General features: G+C 40.1%; 1 pseudogene; it reads right to left on the bottom strand.

Annotated features, from left to right (window-relative positions):
• Positions 1 to 11,515: 11,515 nt before the first annotated feature.
• LOC129530477 (C-terminal-binding protein 2-like) lies at positions 11,516 to 13,390 on the bottom strand (annotated as a pseudogene).
• Between the last annotated feature and the right edge of the window lie 6,229 nt (positions 13,391 to 19,619).

The raw sequence follows: 19,619 nt of genomic DNA, 5'->3' as shown, positions 1-19,619 counted from the left end.
CTGGAGGAAGGGTCAACAGGGTGGGTCTCTCGCAAGGCATCCTGGGAGTCATAGTCCTTAAACGGTTTCCAGCACGTTGATCGCAAGGCTACCGAACTACAATGCCAGCATGCACCGGGATTGGGGCGGTGTGTAACGCTGGAGGGAAGGATAGAGAGGCGCGTCCCTGGCCAGGGATGCTGGGTGTTATGGTCCCTTAACGGTTTCCAGCGATGGCCCCCGGCCTGCAGACTACAATCCCAGCAGCCACCGGGCTTCGAGGCGGTGTGCAGCACTGGAGGGAAGGATAGGGAGGTGCGGCCTTAGCCAGGCGTGCTGGGAGTTATGGTCTCTTAACAGTTTCCAGTCCATTGGTCTCAGGACTACCTGACTACAATCCCAGCATGCGTTGGACTTGGGGGAGGTGCGCAGCCCTAGAGGAAGGATCGGGACCGCGGGTACCTCGCAAGGCATCTTGGGAGTCATAGTCCTTTAAGTATTTCCAGCCCATTGGTAGCGGGGCTAACGGACTACAATCCCAGCATGCGCTGGGTTTGCGGGTGGTGTGTAGTATGGAAGCGAAGGATAGGGAGGCGCGTCCCTAGCTAGGAGTGCTGGGAGTTATGGTGTCTTAACGGTTTCCAACCCATTGGTCGCCGAACTGCGAACTACAATCCCAGCATGCGCTGTCTGTCCTCCCCCATGGTGCTCAGCCCTGGAGGGAGGGACAGGGCGGTGTGGACCTCGTCCTTTCCTAAGCGATGCCACACGCTGATTCTGTGCCACCCCCTCGCCAAGGGAGTCCGGAGAAGGACTTGAGGGGCAGGTCTAGGCTGGGCGATGAGGACGGTGTGACGCTGCGAAGTGCACCTCCCTTGCTCAAATTAGAGGGGTCTGGTCCTCACTGCACAGCCCGCTGCACATCTCGGTGTCATCTCACATACACACCCGAAGGGGGTTTCCAGAGCATCGCGCCTCTTCCAGCCCAGGGAGCCGCCTGCTGTGCTAAATAAACTCTATGGGAACTGAGACATCCACCTGCTGCGTGGCCCACCCGTGCGCAACTTCAGAGCTTTCAGGGGGTGATGCGGACTGTGGATCCTTTGTGAAAATGTCACCCTCTACAGCGCCTTTCTTGTGATATAGAAGTTGACGCGTGAGAGAGGGTATTTATTGGGTTACCCAGGATCTGCTAACAGCAGAGGAGAAAACCACAATTCTCAGGCATAAGAATCTACCAAAGATGACGGTTTAGATATTTTACAGTTGAAATCACCAGCCTCACCTCAATTGAGTCCTGACTGACGAGTGTCTCAAAAACACAGTTGGTGACCTGATCCCTCAGGAACAGGTGGTGCTCCAGCTTTGTGGGGATGACTTTCAAGGTGCAGAGCACTTGAGCAGCATTTGAAGTCATTCATGTTTTACATCTCTGCTTTGGATGGAAAGTTGATCACCCACAGCCGTTGGGGATGTACCTTAATATGCTGGGGCTTATCCGTTAAATTTTTCTGTCTAGACAATGAAAACCCAGAAGTTCCACTTGCAGGTAGCCTCTTAATAATCGACGTCCCTAAGTTCCTTATGTCCTCAGGATGGTTCCTTTTGTTCCCAGATGTTGGAAAGTTTCATGATGCATCTAATCTGTACAAACCTGTGTATTTCTCTATGTGAAAAGAATACTTTGTTCAAATTACATGTTCTTATAATTTTCACTTGTGATTAGTGAGTATGGGACACTATTAAAAAAACCTGAAAAACCTCATCTTAGCAATTGAATCATGTTACTGTACTTTATGAGGAATTAACCCCTTCAGGATTAATTACACATGGGTTCATCAGCACATTTGTAAAGAAAGGAAGAAAAACTGTATGGCCTTTATGAAATTGGAAAAATAAAGAACTACATATAGGGAGACCACAGCACAATACTAGGGCCGTTCTCTTATTTTAAATAGACTCTATGGGGTCGAATGCCTGCATTCCTAACCTATCCTGCAGTATTCTCATCCTACTCTTCACTGTGTATTTAGGTGGGGGTTTCTGAATTCACTTGTCCACAGCGTTAGTGGGGATGTTGTAACGTGAGGGTATCCATCATCTATCATCTTAATAATTAATGAAGAGAAGAGCCTTGAGATCTGTGTTCAGATACACTGCTGCTGAGTATGTGCCTGCAAAGACACTGCCCACACCGGTGGCCTCAGAAAGTTGAACCTGATGCCACCACAGCTGCTGTTCACAGATCTAGGTGCTCCTTGTGATTTGAGTCTCCTGCTTAGATTTGTGGTTGTGAACCTGCTATGCTCACCCCATTTATGGTAGTATCTTTTGTGTTGCCTTTTCTATTCCATTTGTTTCCTGGGAACTCACTGTGTAACTGCAACTCAGAGAATATGTACGGATTCCACCCCCCACTACCTAAGTCACTGTACACTGGTCACATTTGTGTCATGTTGTCAGACTACACGCTCTTCCTCTCTAATGGAATTTGTTGAAGAAGTATACTTACCTGTAGATCTCCTCAGTGTAATGTGGCTGGGATTGATTATGAAGCTGGGCATGTTGTCCTTGGCCTCATTGACATTATTCAAAATACCTTTCCCATATTTTGAAGTTTGATACTACTTTGTTAATGTGAACACTTGCCATAGCAGGCTCTATTAAATATCTTTGTGAATTTAACTGTTAAAACAACTTAAGAAGTAGGCACATGATCCCCATTTTACAGGTGAGGAAACTAATGTTCCAGGATTTTGAGTAATTTAATTAATTTTACACAACTTTCTGGTGCATTTTGAATCTTAAGTTGGATCTCTGCCTCCACAGCGTGTGGGCTTACCTCCTTTTCTATTTTGTGCCTCTCTTCTAGCATCTGCAAGGGTACATGTTTTATTTTTAGTACATCTTCTACTTGATGGTAGGAAACTTGACAAACAGGTCCTTAGTGGGAAAGAAAACTCACTGGCATTTGTCCTTCTCTCTGCTGCTTCTTACCCTGGCAGGTGTGAGAGTTATCAGGTGAGATGGAGCAGTGGAAGATCCTGACCAGTCCTCACCTGGAATATTTGTTATTATAAAAAAAATAGTCCTCTCACTTTTTACAAGTGTAATTTCTTTGCCTTAAAGTTTTGTCTGGGCTTTCTCTTACAGGTTCCTGTGAATGAAGTTGCAAATATTGATGAAGATAATACTACTGCCTTGCTGTCAAACAGTAACAGTCACTTTTTTTGTATCTCCAATTATAAATGCAATACATACTGTAAAAAGAAAAGAACACATCATAAATATCTTTATAAAGTAAAATTCTTGGCTGGTGGCCGGGAGAAGTGACTCATGCGTGTAATCTCAGCACTTTGTGAGGGTGAGGTGGGTGGATCATGCGGTCAGGAATTTGAGACCAGCCTAGCTGACATGGTGGAACCCCATCTCTACTATAAAATACAAAAATTAGCTGGTCTTGGTGGTGGGTGCCTGTAATCCCAGCTACCCACGAGGCTGAAGCAGGAGAATCACTTGAACCTAGGAGGTGAATGGTGCAGTGAGCCAAGATCGTGCCACTGCACTCTAAACTGGGCAAGAGAGTGAGACTCCATCTCAAAAACAAAACAAAACAAAAACTTGGTTGGCCTAGTGGCTCAATCCCAGCACTTTGGGAGCCCAAGGCAGGTGAATTGCTTGAGCCCAGAAGCTCAAGACCAGTGTGGGCAACATGGTAAAACCCTGTCTCTACAAAAATACAAAAATTAACCAGTTATGGTGATGTACACCTGTATTCCCAGCTACTAGGGAGGCTGAGGTTGGAGGATTGTTTGAGCCTGGGAGGCCAAGTTTGCAGTGAGCTGTAATCACACCACTGCACTTCCATGTGGGCAACAAAGTGAGACCCTGACTCAAAAAATAAAAACATAATAAACTGAAAGTCCCCTTTATTCCCTTCTCTTCAAAATCACTTTTTTTATTTGAAAAAACTGTTAAGAGGTTGTTTTTTATTCTTCTGTCTAAGTTGTATAAATTTCTTTTTTTTTTTTTTTTTTTTTTTTTTTTTTGAGAAAGAGTCTCGCTCTGTCACCCAGGCTGGAGTGGAGTGGCACGATCTCGGCTCACTGCAAGTTCTGCCTCCCTGTTTCACGCCATTCTCCTGCCTCTGCCTCCCGAGTAGCTGGGACTAGAGGTGTCCACCACCACGCCCGGCTAATTTTTTGTATTTTTAGTAGAGATAGGGTTTCATCGTGTTCGCCAGGATGGTCTTGGTCTCGATATCCGGCCCCCGATCTGCCCACTTCGTCTTCCCAGAGTGCTGGGATTACAGGCGTGAACCACTGCGCCCGGCCTGTTCTATAAATTTCTAAGTGATACACATAAAGTTTATTTTAAAAATTACATCACACTACATTTTTTAAAATCTACTGTTTCTCCAGGTGTATTCTATCTATCTATCTATCTATCTATCTATCTATCTATCTATCTATCTATCTATCTATCTACCTGTCTATGACAAGGCCTTGCTCTGTCACCCAGACTGGAGTTCAGTAGCTCAATTATGGCTCAGTGCAGACTCAAACTCTCAGGCTCAAATGATTTTCTAACTTCAGCTTCTGAAGTAGCTGGGAGTACAGGTGCATGCCACTACTCCTGGCTAATTGTTAGTTTTTTTTTTTTTCTTTAAACAGGGTCTCACTGTGTCACTTGGGCTGGAATGCAATGCACAATCACAGCTCACTCTAGCCTTGACCACTCAAGCTCAGGCAATTCTGCCTCAGCCTCCTGAGCAGCTGGGACCACAAATGTGTATTAGCACACTAGGCTGTTTGTTATTATTTGCAGAGACAGGGTCTCCCTATGCTGCCCAGGCATGCTGTGAACTCTTGTGCTTAAGCAATCTGCTACTTCGGCCTCCCAAAGTGCTGGAATTACAGGTGTGAGCCACCACAACTTACCCAGCCTTTTTAGTTTGTGTAAGAATAGCATCAGTGTATTAAAAATATAACGGAAATTATTTATGGTGTCTTTTCAATTCTTATGCATTAAAATTCTCTTATTAGAGCCTTTTATTAATGGTTATAGTGTATTTTCTGTGAAATTTTACTGTCATACACTACATGCCAATGATTCAAGATACCCGAACTTCATGAATGCACAGTCACAGTAGAATATTTTAGTTCTCTAGAAAATATTTTTATAAATGATATATCAAGTTTATATGCAAGGTAGCCTGGTCTGGTAGCAGGTGCTTGTAATCTCAGTGAAGGCTGAGGCAGGAGAATGGTATGAACTCAGGAGGCGGAGGTTGAAATGAGCCGTCGTCTTCGCCACTGCACTTTAGCCTTGGTGACAGAGTGAGACTCTGTCTCAGAAAAAGAGAAAACACTTTGCTTGCAAGATTTTATGAGTAAATATGTTTCTTAGTTTTCTTTACAATTCCATATTACTGTCTCGATTATTTAGAATAGGTTCCAGGGAAGCAGTTGATTTTATTTTGGGTTTTACGTATGTATTATAACTTTGGGTGTTATAATTTCCAACTCTGCCTGTACACTTCAAGTCAATGTGGATTTTTAAAAAAATTTTAATAGTACAAACTATTCATAGATTCAACTTCATAATGTTAAAAGCAACGGCAGCTCCTGGTTTAAAAAGGGAACGGTGGAAGCAGTAGGCCATTTTATTTAAAATCGCGTTAGATTTTTCAGATGGATGATAGTTAAGATCATTAAATCCCATTACTGCTTCTAAGATTTCCACAAAATAGCACATTAAATCCTCAGTCCTAAGCAATCACGACAGAGATTCAAAATTGCCTCTCAATGTCAAGGTAAACAGCGCACTGTCTTCTCTTGCAATAAAGGTACATCATTTGATTTACAAGGGAGCATAGCAGTCAGACACAAGATCGTGCTGTAGAAATAACTTCCATGTTTTCATCCGCCACGTGTATCCTCACCTCTGTCTCCCATGCAGTAACACTATCAGTTTCCTCATCTGTCCTTTCTACTTTCTTTGAAAGAGGATGCTGATTGCAGACAATACATGGCAGAGGCATTTCAAATCAGAAAGGAGTTTCTTGAGATATACCTGATTTTAGCTTTAAGTAGAATTTCCTGAAAAGTTTTAGTTACAATACCACCTTCAAGAGGATGGTGGTGAAATTCATAGTAAACATTTGGCAAAATATAGGTTATGGGACAGCCATCTCCTAGAAACACTTCATCGGGGTTTATATGTGAAATGTGAAATATCCTAGGTTTAATCCTGGCACAGAACCAAAACTGACTGGATTTCACTTGAACAGCTGACCTGTCCCCAGCACAGGTCCATATCGAGAAACGGAGAAGAAAGAATTCATTTATCCCCAGACAGGTCTTCATATGCCCAAATTGAAAACCAAATTTCACTCAGGAAACTAATGTCGGGTTTAATTAAAATATAAATCGGCCCTACGTTTTCAAAATTGAATTATATATATGTTTGTTTTTCTCTATAAATATGTCCCCAACTTTGCTCACGGCTTATCTTCCATATTTTTTGGCTGATTTTCAGTGGTTGTCTTATCTTGTATGGGTGAATAGTCATTGAAATAGTCTTAATTTTACCATGTGTTTAATTATAAATCTATACTTCCTTTGTGTGAGAGAAAATCTTTTGTGAACAAAATTTAATTTTTGGAAAGTTTTATAAATCCATATTTTTTCTTTTAAAAATTGTGATTGTGGTAAAAACACATAACGTAAAATTTACCATCTTAATTCTTTTTAAGTGTATATTTCATTAGTGTTAAGTACATTCACATAGTTATGCAAAACACCTGTAGAACTTCTATGTCTTGCAAAACTAAAATTAAATGCCTTTTAAAACAGCTGCCCATTTTGCCATCTCTTCAGCCCTTGACAAATACCATTCTAACTTTTTTTTCCTATGAGTTTTTCTCCTTAAGATACCTGATTATGAATGGAATCATAGACTGTCACTTTGTTCCTGGCTTATTTCAATTAACATGATCTTCTCAAAAATTATCATATAATGTGACTTTTTAAAGACTGAGTAATATGCGACTTTGTGTATGTGCCACTTGTTATTAATCTGTTCATTGGTCAAGGGACAGCTGGGTTGTTTCTGCCTTTTGGCTTGTGTTAGTAATGTTGCAATAAATTTGCTTGTGCAAATATCTCTTCCGGATCATGTGTTGTATATTTTAAATACATAGCCAAAATGGGGTTTGCTGGATTGTATAATAATCTCATTTTAATTTTTTTGAAGAGCTTTCATACTACTTTAAAAATAGATTTGAGGTGATAGATTATTGTGACTTTTCTTTGCATTTTTGTAGAAGAGAGTTTGTCGAGTATCCTTTTAAATGCCTAGTCATTTCTATGTCTTCTTTGGAGAAAGTCATTTCAAACATTTGCCATTCTAAATCAAGTTATTAACTTTTTTTGTTGTTGAGTTTTAGGAATTTATATATTTTGAAAATTAACACCTACCAAATATGTGATTAGAAAATATTTTTACTCTTTTTTGTTATATGTATGTATGTATGCATATATATAACCCTATACAAGACAGGGTCTTGCTATGTTTTCATGACTAGTCTCCAAGTTTTGGCCTCAAGTGATTGTTCTGCCTTGGCCTCCTAAAGTTCTGGAATTATAGGCATGAGCCACCATGCCTAGCTTTCACGCACTTATTAGGTGACATTTGTATGGCACTAAATGTTTTATTTGATGTGTAGAATAGTTGAAGCTTAAAGTAGTCCTTTATTTTTGTCATTGTTCTTTTCCTTGTTGCTTATGAATTTGACGTCAAACTTAAGGAGTTTTAAGACTTGTGTCATAAACTTTTCCCCTATGTTTACTTCTAAGAATTTTATTAGTTTTTATGTTTAAGTATTGAATCCATTAAAAACACTTTTTATATATGATACAACAGAAGCATCCAACTTTATTTTTTTCTCTGTAAATATTCAATTTGGGAAATTATTTGTTAAAGAGATTCTTATTTTTCTATTGTGTGGTCATGGAAAGCTTATGGAAGATTATTTTATCACATATGCAAGGTTTTATTTCTGGGATCTCTATTGTGTTTCATCATCTATGTATCTGTTTTTGTGGGAATACAATATTGTTTTTATTTTTGTAGCTTTGTATCATGATTTTAAATCAGAAAATGTAATACCTCTTTGTTCTTTTTAAAGGATGTTTGGCTAGTCACATTTCCTAAGCAACCTATAGAATTATACACAAAAATTCTGCAAGAAAACATACCATTGGGATTTTGACAAAAATAACATTACATTTTTATATCATCATGAGTAGTACTGACAACATTCTTTTTTTTTTGTAGATGGAGTTTTAGTGAGTCACTCAGGCTGAAGGGCAGGGGTGTGAGATGTGCTCACTGCAGGCTCTGCTTCCCAGGTTCAAGCAATTCTCCAGTCTCAGCCACCAGAGTAGCAGGGATTACAGTCATGCACCATCATGTCTAGCTAACTTTTGTATTTTTAGTAGAGATAGGGTTTTGCCATATTCACCAGGCTAGTCTCAAACTTCTGATCTCAATTGATCCACCCACTTGAGATCCCAAAGTCCTGGGATTAGAGGCATGAGCCACTTGCCGGCCCTGACATCTTAACAATATTAAATCACCTGACAATTGAGCAAGACTATATGAAAGATTTTGCTTAATTTCCTCTTATTTACATATTTGCCACATTTTCTTGCTTTTGAATTCTAGTTTCATTTACATTGTATCACTTCAGTTTTCTTAAATTTAATAAGACATGTATCCTAACAGAATGTACCATGTGTGATTTAGAATATTGCAGATTTTGCTCCTTTCAATTGGAGAGTTCTGTAAATGCTGGTTGGGTCTATAGTGTTCAGGTTTGCCTTTGTTACTGATATTACATCTGACTATTCTAGTCATTATTGAAAGTGGAGTCTTGAAGTCCACCACTGTTGTGTTGTTATGTATTTCTTGCTTGACTTCTGTCAATATTTGTTTTACATATTTGAAAGACGAGAATAAGTTGAACCTGGGAGGAGGAGGTTGAAGTGAGCCTATCACGAGATCGTGCCACTGCCCTCCAGCCTGGGAGAAAGAAACTCTGTCTCTTAAAAAGAAAGAAAGAAAGAAAGAAAGATGTCAGTGCTATTTATAGTAATATAAAAATTTAATGTAATTTCTGTCAAAATCTCAATGGTATATTTTTGCACATTTTTCAAATTATAGATATATGATTTATAAATTATTGTTATAGATTCCTTGAAAGTTAATCCATCTCACCATTACATAACACCAATCTGTCTCGGCCGAGTCCTGTGTCTCACGCCTGTAGTTCCAGAACTTTGGGAGGCTGAGGCGGGTGAATCATGAGGTCCAGAGATCGAGACCATCCTGGCCAACAAGGTGAAACCCCATCTCTACTAAAAAGTACAAAACTTAGCTGGGTGTGGTGGCGCATGCCTGTAGTCCCAGCTACTCGGGAAGCTGAGGCAGGAGAATCAATTGAACCAGGGATGCGGAGGTTGCAGTGAGCCGAGATCGTGCCACTGCACTCCAGCCTGGTGACAGAATGAGACTCTGTCTCCAAAAACAAAAACAAAAACATAATACCAATCTGTCTCTTGTTCACATTTTTTATTTAAAATATATTTTGTTTAATGTAATTATGACCATGCCCCTCCAATTGTAGCTACTCTTTGCATAAAATATATTTTCTTTATACTGTTACTTTCAACTTATTTGAGTCCTTAGAGCTGAAGTGACTCTTGTAGAGAGCACATTGCTGGATCTCCTTTGTTCTTAATCCATTAAATTATTTATTAATTTTCTTTAAGGTATTTAACTTTTTATATTTGAAATAATTACTGCAGTTAATGAAGTTACTTTATTATTTGTAATTGTCTTCTGTGTTTCTTGTAGATGTGTTATTTATCATTTTTTCTCTTACTGCTTTATATTTGTTTGTTGATTTTGTAGTGACATGATTGAATTCCTTTCTCATTTGCCTTTGCATACATTCTACAGGTTTTTTTTGGTAATCATCTTGAGAAATAAAGACTTCATGAATCATCTTAAAGTTATGACAGTATATAACATCTATATTTCAACTGAATGCAAAGTTGTACCTCTTCACACCCCCACTGTTTTATTATTATCACATATTATCTTTTCTTTTTGTCTATGAACACACACTTATGCAGATTTTTGCTTCATTTTTTAAACTCCATGGCAAGATTTTGAAAGTTTTGTGCAACATGATTATGACAGCAGAGATTTCTTTACCTGTTTATATATTTACCTTTAATAGAGAGCTTTCTATTTTCATGTGCTTTTATGATGCTCTGCAGCATCATTTCATTTTTGGACGTGATAGACTTTTTTACATTTCCTTTAGGACTGTTCTAGTGGTTAGTAACACACTCAACTTTTATTTATTTTGGAAAGGTTTAGTTTTTATTATTTCTGAAATGATAGTATTCCAGTTGAAGGTTTTTGTTTGGAAGTATTTCTTCTTGTTTAGTTACCTTGTCATCTGGGGATTTCTCAGCTACTTTTTAAAAATAACCTCTTTATTACTTTTCTCCTATATTGTTTTTGTAAGACTCCTTTTATAAATATAATGGTCCACTTGATGATGTGCAGTATGTCCCATACTTTTTTCTCCATTCTGCTTAAAAAACTTGTTTTCATCACTCAATATTTATAACTACAATGTCATCAATTGTGTAATGTTTTCTCCTTTATTAGTCTGCTTTTGTGACTGTTGATTAAATTTTTAATATAGCTATTATGTTCTTCAGATTCACAATTGTTGGTTTTTAAAAATCTTTTTATTGATATCTCATTTTCTTTATGTATCACTTCTTCTAATATTCTTTTGTTGTCTATGTTCTGTTTTTGTTCATTAAGCAGTTTTTTCTAATTACATTTTATTGAAAACTGCACTGAATGCTAAATGTCCATCTTTACAATAAACAACTACAGTAACGGTAATTCGCAGTACACTAAAACAAAACGTACTTCTGATAGCCATTATTTTTCTGTTTGGGACAATTTTAAAAATTTTTCTTTTCTTACGAAAACGGGGATGTACCTAATCAAAGGATCAAAATAGGCCATCTTTTTAAACAAAAAGACAATGATTCACAAAAGACTATGAATAGAACATGTAACTAATTGATGCAAATCTAATAGAATTTGTTAAAATCAGTCACATCGAATACGTATGAAGTGTTCTTGTATAAAACACAACGTGAAGAAGAGAAGACTTTATCAGTGTGTTAAAAAGGGGGTTTGTTCATAGACCATCTGACAAGTTACCATTTAAAGTGTTCCCTGTGACATAAGAAAATGCAATATTATTTTTCTTGAACCCTTTTAGTGCAAGACTTTCCACTCAATAAAATAACAGAGGATCTGAAACTGAGAAAATATACTTGATTACAAACAGTGAGTGAAACTTATTACTTTTTTTTTTTTTTTTTTTTGGCATTATCGGAGGCTTTTACTGAACTTACAACCAACTGGTCCGCTCAGTATGCAGTTCAGATGTGAGAGATGCTTCTCTGTACAGGAGCCGGTACTGTCTTCAATCACATGCGTGCCGATGTCTACCACAGGCAAATAGTTTACTCCACATTTTCTAGTAATGTGATCTTCCGATTAGCAAAAAGCGGTAAACAGTCCCTGTAGACTGAAGTGACTCAGGTCACAAGATGGGGATTTCCTCCTCATGGTTTTTATTTTGCGGTTTGAAGTCTTGATGCAACATTCTAAGCAGGGTGTTCCTGACCTGCTGTGCCCAAGGGACTGATAAAGGAAGAAGTTGTATTTATTCTTTGTGATTTGACGCACAGATGAAAAACTAAACACACAACAACGGAAGTTGGTGGTTAATAAATCACACCCTAGTCTTTCAGAGCTTCCGTAAGCAGACGACATCTTCAGTTTTCTAGCTCTTGTAGTTTTAACACTGAAATACCAATGAGCATATGTCCAGAATCAGCTAAAAAGAGCGTCAGATTCTTTTTCTCTTAGTTTATCAATTTTTCACTGTCTCTTGTTCCCAAGTGTATCTGAATGATTACCTTCCGGCATTGTCTGTTATTTCTCGTTGGGGTGCTCTCGATTGTCCCCGTGTTTGAGGGCTGGTTGGGAGAGGGCGCTTGCGAAGGATGTGCCACTGTCGGGAGTTTGCAAGTCACCGGGATGTCTCCAGGGAAGATCCCTTCCATGGATGCAGGAATTCCTCCTGGAGCCCCGCCCACGATGCCTGGATGAATTGCTTGCTGGTCTATTTCCCACCAAAGCACAGATGTGACAAAGAATTCCTTGTTCACACAGTTTCTTAAGCTTCCTGGGATACGACCCGTGATGGCTCGGCGGATCTCGGTGGCAGCTGCCTCCCTCATCTCCAGTGACACCTGCTGGCTGTAGCAGGCAGTGTGAGGAGTGCAGATGAGATTGGGGGCATCTTTCAACGGACCCTGAGCAAAGCTAAAGGGCTGCGACTCATTCACGTCGAGGACCGCCCCTCGTATCCTGCCTTCCTTGAGGGCCTGTGCTAAGGCTTTCTCGTCCACCAGGCCACCACGGGCTGCGTTCACAAGGAATGCTCCCTGCCTCATCTGCTTTATGGTAAAGTCATTGATGAGATGGTGCTTATGTTCGTTGAGACTGCAGTGCAAGGAGACGCAGTCGCTCTGATACAGCCAATCCTGCAGGGTGCAGACCCTCTGCATGCCTAGGGACTGCTCGATCCCATCCTGTAAGTAGGGGTAATAAAATATGACGCTGAATCCAAAAGCTGTGGCTGGAACTACAAAAGCCTGCTGCGTGCGACCCTAGCCGATGAGGTCCAGCGTCTTCCCATGAACGCGGGCCACTCCCGAGGCCACCTCGCAGATCTGCCCCATGCTCTGAACCCGCTTGCCTTCCCACAGTGCCTGGTACAGCCATGTACCACATTCCTCTGGTATATGTTGAGAATGTGGCAGTTGGTGGAATTGGCTGTCTCTTCCACGGCTGCGGACGGGATGTTTCACACAGCAATTCTGAGCTCACTAGCAGCCTTGATGTCCACGTTGTCATAGCCACTGTCCACCCCCACGATCACCCTCAAGGCCTTGATATTTGCCAGATCCTCCCTGGTGAGGTGATTCTGTGGTACATCATGGCTCCCCCGGCTCCGTTTAGAACTTTCTCGTGGATCTCTTGCGTGGACTGCACCACAGAAGGCCACGGTGGCCAGGTCCTTCAGGATGGGCATGTACACAGTGCAGTCACAGCCGACCAGGAACGCTGCCAGTGAGCCTGGGCTTAGGGGGTCTTTCATGATCTGGGGGCGAATTCCTTCACAAAATCTATCCAATCGCTGTCTCTTGACTTAGCGCTTATCCACAAGGGCCATTCTTTACGGAACTTTGCAGATCAAAAGGCAAAGCAGTCCTCTAAGAACTTAGGGGAACTCGCAGGAGTCTGTGTGCATGATGCCACTATGAACCCAATATAAATTTGTTCACAAACTCTATAGTTCACACGATGGGCTGTCCGTCTTTTTAAGGGAATATAGCTTCATTGGTTCAAAACCATTTAAGGTGATGAAACCCATTTGCTTGCAACTCAGCCACCACAGCGCAGTCAATCAACAAATCTCACCACGACCCCAGGTCTGGAGCTCCTGGAGTCCGCGACCGCTGGGCATGGAGGCGGCTTCGGCCTGGTGCAGCCAGGTCCCTGCTCCTGCTCTGAGCCTCGGGCGTGGGTTGGGAGTCTACCTGGTTGTCCCTCATGGTGTCAAGGCTTCTCCCTTGCCGGGGCCCTGTGGACCGGAGGACTGTCCATGTCATTAAGGAGCTTTGATAATTATTTTGATTTTTAAAATTATATAATGCGAAAACAACAACAACAAAGAATAAACCTATAGATTTTGACCTTTAAAAGTCAACAAAGATTTTTAAAGGTCAATATTTGTAGGTTTACTTTATTTCTTCAACTGGGACATGTTTTCGTCCTTTTCTGTATGCCCTGCAATCTTTTGATGAGATTCAGAAATTTATAAAACAACTGTGTAATGTAGTATGTACAAACTTTCTTACTACAAGATAATACAACAATCAGTGAGGCTGTACATCCTGGTGCTTCATTAACAGGGTCTTCAATGTGTCTTCTCTGGGCTTGTGTGTGTATTTTTAAGGTAAAGATATTTTTCCCATTGTTTTCCAGACACGGTAGTCCTTTGCTTCCGCAGTTGCAGTGTTTGTTTCTCTGAGGCTGTGATAAGCATGCAACTTCTTTTCTCAGCAGTCATAAGTTGTCATTCTCATTACTCTGCCATTTCCTTGAGCATTCCCTGTTGGGGGAGACAGAATCTAGTCATCAGCGGTAGCCCAAAAAGCCAAACCTTTGAACATATGTTCCACTCTTCTCATTCTATACTGAGGGAGATACTAAAAGTTGGACGGTTTCTCTTGAGCCCAGTTGCTGTTCTGGGAAAGAAGAAGGGATGTGGTGAATATAAGCCAGACCTGGTTGCCTTGTACAGCAAGCTTTTCCAATCCACCTTGTTTTGTTTTTGTTATGGCTCTGTTTTGTTTTAGGTTTTTAGCAGCCTGCAGCAATGGTTTTCAGGTTCTGTCTCTAGTGATAAGCGGCAAAGGGGGATGAGGAAAGGGCCTTACTGGCTCCACCAGAAACAGAAACTAAGAACTCATGGCTGTAGTCTCCCTTGGATGCCCCTGTTCTACAGTAAAGGAAATATCTTTGGAATGCAAAAAGAGGGAGAATAATAGGCATCAACCCAATAGGCAAAAGTGAACAAATAACAAAGATGAGAGGTGCAAAGGCCAAGGAGAAAACCTTAAAAATATGGTGTTGGAAGTTCTGCTTCAAAGAAATTGGTTCTGGAAAATTCTAGATTTACTTTTTTTGCTGCCACAGATGGAAATTTCCTACCCTATGCTTATTATGCTCTTAAATCTTCTAAGGCTTCTCCTGTTCATCCACTAACATTCCAGGGCATTCACAGTGACAGCCAAAGTTCTCCTCTTCTTTCTGCTATTCCCGTGAAGGCCTTGTGGTCTGAGTGCTTTTCCATTGTTTTTGGGATCTGAGGAAATCTGCACATTTTGTGAGACTTCTATGTTAAGCTGTTTTGTAAAAATCTGTGCCTCATGTCAGAAGTTTGTGAGAGTAAAAGTGCAGGCATTGGGGTTTGGTTCACATATTTCAGAAACTCCAACGACAAATGTTTCTTCTTCATAATTTTCAATCCTATGATTTCAAATGTGTTCCTGCAAAAAAATCGGAAAAAAAATTTATCAGAGCCCAAAGCACCTCAGCACATATGATAAAGTTGAATCTTCTATTTCACTTTATTCTTTTTTTCATCTCTGGTAATGTAGGTCAAAAAGTTTTCTTTCCCTTAGTAGAAACTGACTTAGAAATGTGAACTCTCTATGCCAAACATCTCACCTGTGGAATAGTTTATTGTAGCTACTCATCTCAAAGAATTTTTAAAGACCTTAATCCGTAGAAAACTTAGAAACATGCCAGGAATAGAACAAATTCTTAATTGTTACATTATTTCTTAATGAGTTATTTTATTAATTAATCTTATATAAAGCTTAGTGGGACTGTGATCTGTACGTTTTCCCTGTCCTTTTTTTATGTATGTCAAATTAGCCTGTAATTTTAGCTTCAGGGTTTTCAGAATAGAATACTTGAATTTATGTGTTATATAAAAAGTGAATTAGGTAGTATGCACATCACATTAAGAAAAGTTTTAGTTTGTGTCTAAGTTCACTGCATAGAAAAACTTAACATTAGTGTTTCCATTTACTTTCCTCAACATTTATCTGAATGATAGTATAATTTATTTCTAATTGCTTATTATATTGTAGTTTTCCACAGCATATTTTACAATATTCATGTTGTTCCCATATGTAAAAATGTAGGGCTTTTCTTTGCTTTTAAAAAAATAAATTATAGGCCAGTGCTGTGTTTCATGCTTGTCATCGCAGCACATTAAGAGGTTGAGATGGGTGGATCACGAGATCAGGAGTTCAAGACCAGCCTGGCCAACATGGTGAAATCCCGTCTCTACTAAAACTACAAAAAATATCGCCGGCCAGGAGCAGTGGCTCAAGCCTGTAATCCCAGCACTTTGGGAGGCCGAGACAGGTGGATCACTAGGTCAGAAGGTCAAGACCTTCCTGGCTAACACGGTGAAACTCCGTCTATACTAAAAATACACAAAAATTAGCCGGGCCTGATGGTGGGTGCCTGTAGTCCCAGCTACTCAGGAGGCTGAGGCAGGAGAATGGCGTGAACCTGGGAGGTGGAGGTTGCAGTCAGCTGAGGTCTCGCCACTACACTCCAGCCTGGGTGACAGAGTGAGACTCCATCTCAAAAAATTAAAAAAAAAATAAATTATAGCCTTTCCATTTGTACAAAAAGAGGAGTAATATATTAAGAACATAATAAAAAGTGTCTCTAATATCATTGAAATCTTTATTAAAATTTTCTTCTAAATGCTCTTTATGGGAGATTATAATGTATTAGTTGTGCAATTTTGTTACTCTAACCATATGCTAATAATTCAAAATCTGCTCTTTATGGGTGTTCAGTTATGGTTGAACATGCTAGTTATCTAGAAAGAGTCTTCTTCCGTTGTATGCTTTGTTTATTCGGTATTTCACAGGCTAATGTTTATTTAATTTTATTTTCTAATATTGTATATTCTTGTATTTCCTTGTTAGGATAGGCTGCCTTACATCATTTAATTGTGTTTTTAGATTCTGCCTATATATTATACTTTTGTATGACTGTATTCAACTGTGTACAGTTTCAAGGGTGTACAAAATAAGTCAAATATGAATCAACCACATGTCTATTGCCAAAATAATTCTCTGTTCATTTGCCTGTATAAATATTACTCATACTTTATTTATGACTTGTGTATTTGTTTTATTAGTTGGTGGTCAATTATTTTTTTAATCCTTTCTGGGTGAGTAGTTGCGGAAATTGTCTTAATTTCCACTTCTATATATTAATGAATCTATATTACTTTTGTGTGAAGGAAACACTTCTGTGATTTGAAGTAACTTTTTTTTACCTCTGAACTTTTTACTGGCCTCCTGCTCCCCACAGGGACCTTGTTTCTGCTGGCTTAGCACAACAAAACGTCTGTATTGTTGGTCTCAGACACCACTTTGCTGTCCACTATCCTGCGGGGGCTCTTCTTTTGGATGGCTTGCAGGTATTTACTGCTGTCCAGAGCATCCGGGAGATTGAAATCCTCCCCGTCTTCTAGCAGGTGGCAGTAGGTGGCAATCTCAGCCTCCAGCTCGACCTTGATGTTCCACAGGTCCTCGTGCTCTTGGGCCTGGTTCCTCTCTTCCTGGGTTTGGGATAGCTCTGACTCCAGATGCAGCAGGATCCTGTTGAGCTGCTCCATCTACATCTGCCTCCATCAGGTTGTTCTCCAAGCTGGCCTTCAGATATCTCATTGAGTCCAGGTCGATATCCAAGGACTGGACTGTACATCTCAACCCCCTGAGCATCCTCTCAGCAGCTGCGATCTCAGCGGACTGCATGGTGACTACTGTGGTGCTCTCCTCAGTCTGCTGGGACCAGTACTTGTCCAGGTCCTCTCAGTTGTTCTCAGCCATCTCGTCATATTGGGCCCAGATGCCTGTCATGACCTTGCCAAGGTCCTGAGACTTGGGGACATCTACCTCCATGGTCAACCAAGAGCTGGAAATCAGGTATTGTGACCTTTAACGTCCTCCTCATGATTCTTCATGAAGAGCAGCTCTTCCTTGAGGGCCTCCATCTCTGTCTCCAGCAGAGGCTGAGTGACACTGGTGTTATCAGTAATGTCGCTCTCCACAAACTGGCACATGGCCAGCTCTGTCTCACACTTTAAAGTCATCAGCAGCAAAATGATCATTGTCAGTCTGCAGGATGATGCAGGCACTGTCTGCAGAATTGGCAAAGATTTTTTTATTAGTCTAGTTGTCTGTCCTTATGCCAGTAACATAAGATTTTGATTACTGTAGATTTCTAACATGTTTTGAAATCAGGATTTGTAATGCTTCCAACTTTTTTTATGTGGTCCCTGAAATTCCGTATACTTTGGGGAGTCACATTCTCTGTTTCTGTGAAAAATAATATTAAGAATTTCATAGGGATTGTATTAAATCTGTAGCTCACTTTGGGCCTTATAGACACGTTCAAAATATTAAATTTTTAACTCTTGAACAAAAGCATGTTGAAGAATAAATTGTTTAATTTTCATGTATTTGTGAATTTTATGAATTTTCTTCTGTTATTGATTTCTAGTTTTAATCCATTTTGGTCAGAAATTATAGTCTGTAACCTTCAATTTTTATTATACTTTAAGTTCTAGGATACATGTGCAGAAAGTACAGGTTTGTTACACAGGTATACATGTGCCATGTTGGTTTACTGCACCCATCAACTCATCATTTACATTAAATGTTCTCCTAATGCTATCCCTTTCATGCCCCCCCACCCCCAAACAGGGACTAGCGTTTGATGTTCCCTGTCCTGTGTCCACGTGTTCTCATTGTTGAACTCCTACCTATGAGTGAAAACATGCAGTGTTTGTTTTTCTGTCCTTGTGATAGTTTGCTGAGAATGATGGTTTCCAGCTTCATCCATGTCCCTGCAAATGACATGAACTCATCCATTTTTAAGGCTGCGTAGTATTCCATGGTGTATATGTGCCACAATTTCTTAATCCAGTCTATCATTGATGGACATCTGGGATGGTTCCAAGACTTTGCTATTCTGAACAGTGCCACATTAAACATATGTGTGCAGGTGTCTTTATAGTAGCACGATTTATAATCCTTTGGATATATACCCAGAAATGGGATTGCTGGGTCAAATGGTATTTCTGGCTGTAGATACTTGAGAAATTGCCACACTCTCTTCCACAGTGGTTGAACTAATTTACACTCCAACCCACAGTGCAAAAGCGTTTTTGTTTTTCCACATCCTCTCCAGCATCTGTTGTTCCCTGACATTTTAATGATCCCCATTCTAACTAGCATAAGATGGTATGTCATTGTGGTTTTCATTTGCATTTCTCTGATGACCAGTGACGATGAGCAATTTTTCATGTCCGTTGGTTACATAAATGTCTGTTCATATCCTTTGCCCACTTTTTGATGGGATTGCTCGTTTTTTTCTTGTAAATTTGTTTAAGTTCTTTGTAGATTCTGGATGTGAGTCCTTTGTCAGATGGGTAGATTGCAAAAATTTTCTCACATATGAGAGTCAATTTTTCAACTTTTGAAACTGCCTTCGGGTATGGGAATCAGAGCCTCAAAAGTGAACTATGATCATGTGAAAGAACGACAATCTTTAATGTTGGCTGGGTGTGCATCCCAATGCCATTACATTACTGTGTGCTGAGCCCTATTAGGACTTTCTGTTTTGCACCTGAGGGCTTTATATGTTATGCATGACAGTCTCAATTCTTTCAGAGATTTTCATGCTGGCATGGACCCATGATCATACCTGTGGCCCTAAGCCTATATATGAGTCAACATCTTTACAACTGGTGGGGTCCAGATAAGAGAATCATCACCTTTCTATGCGCTGGGTTT

Source organism: Gorilla gorilla, chromosome 22, assembly GCF_029281585.2.
Source record: "Gorilla gorilla gorilla isolate KB3781 chromosome 22, NHGRI_mGorGor1-v2.1_pri, whole genome shotgun sequence".
Classification (NCBI taxonomy): Eukaryota; Metazoa; Chordata; class Mammalia; order Primates; family Hominidae; genus Gorilla; species Gorilla gorilla.
Note: the sequence above shows the minus strand (reverse complement) of the source record. Positions and strands in the feature narration are given on the sequence as shown.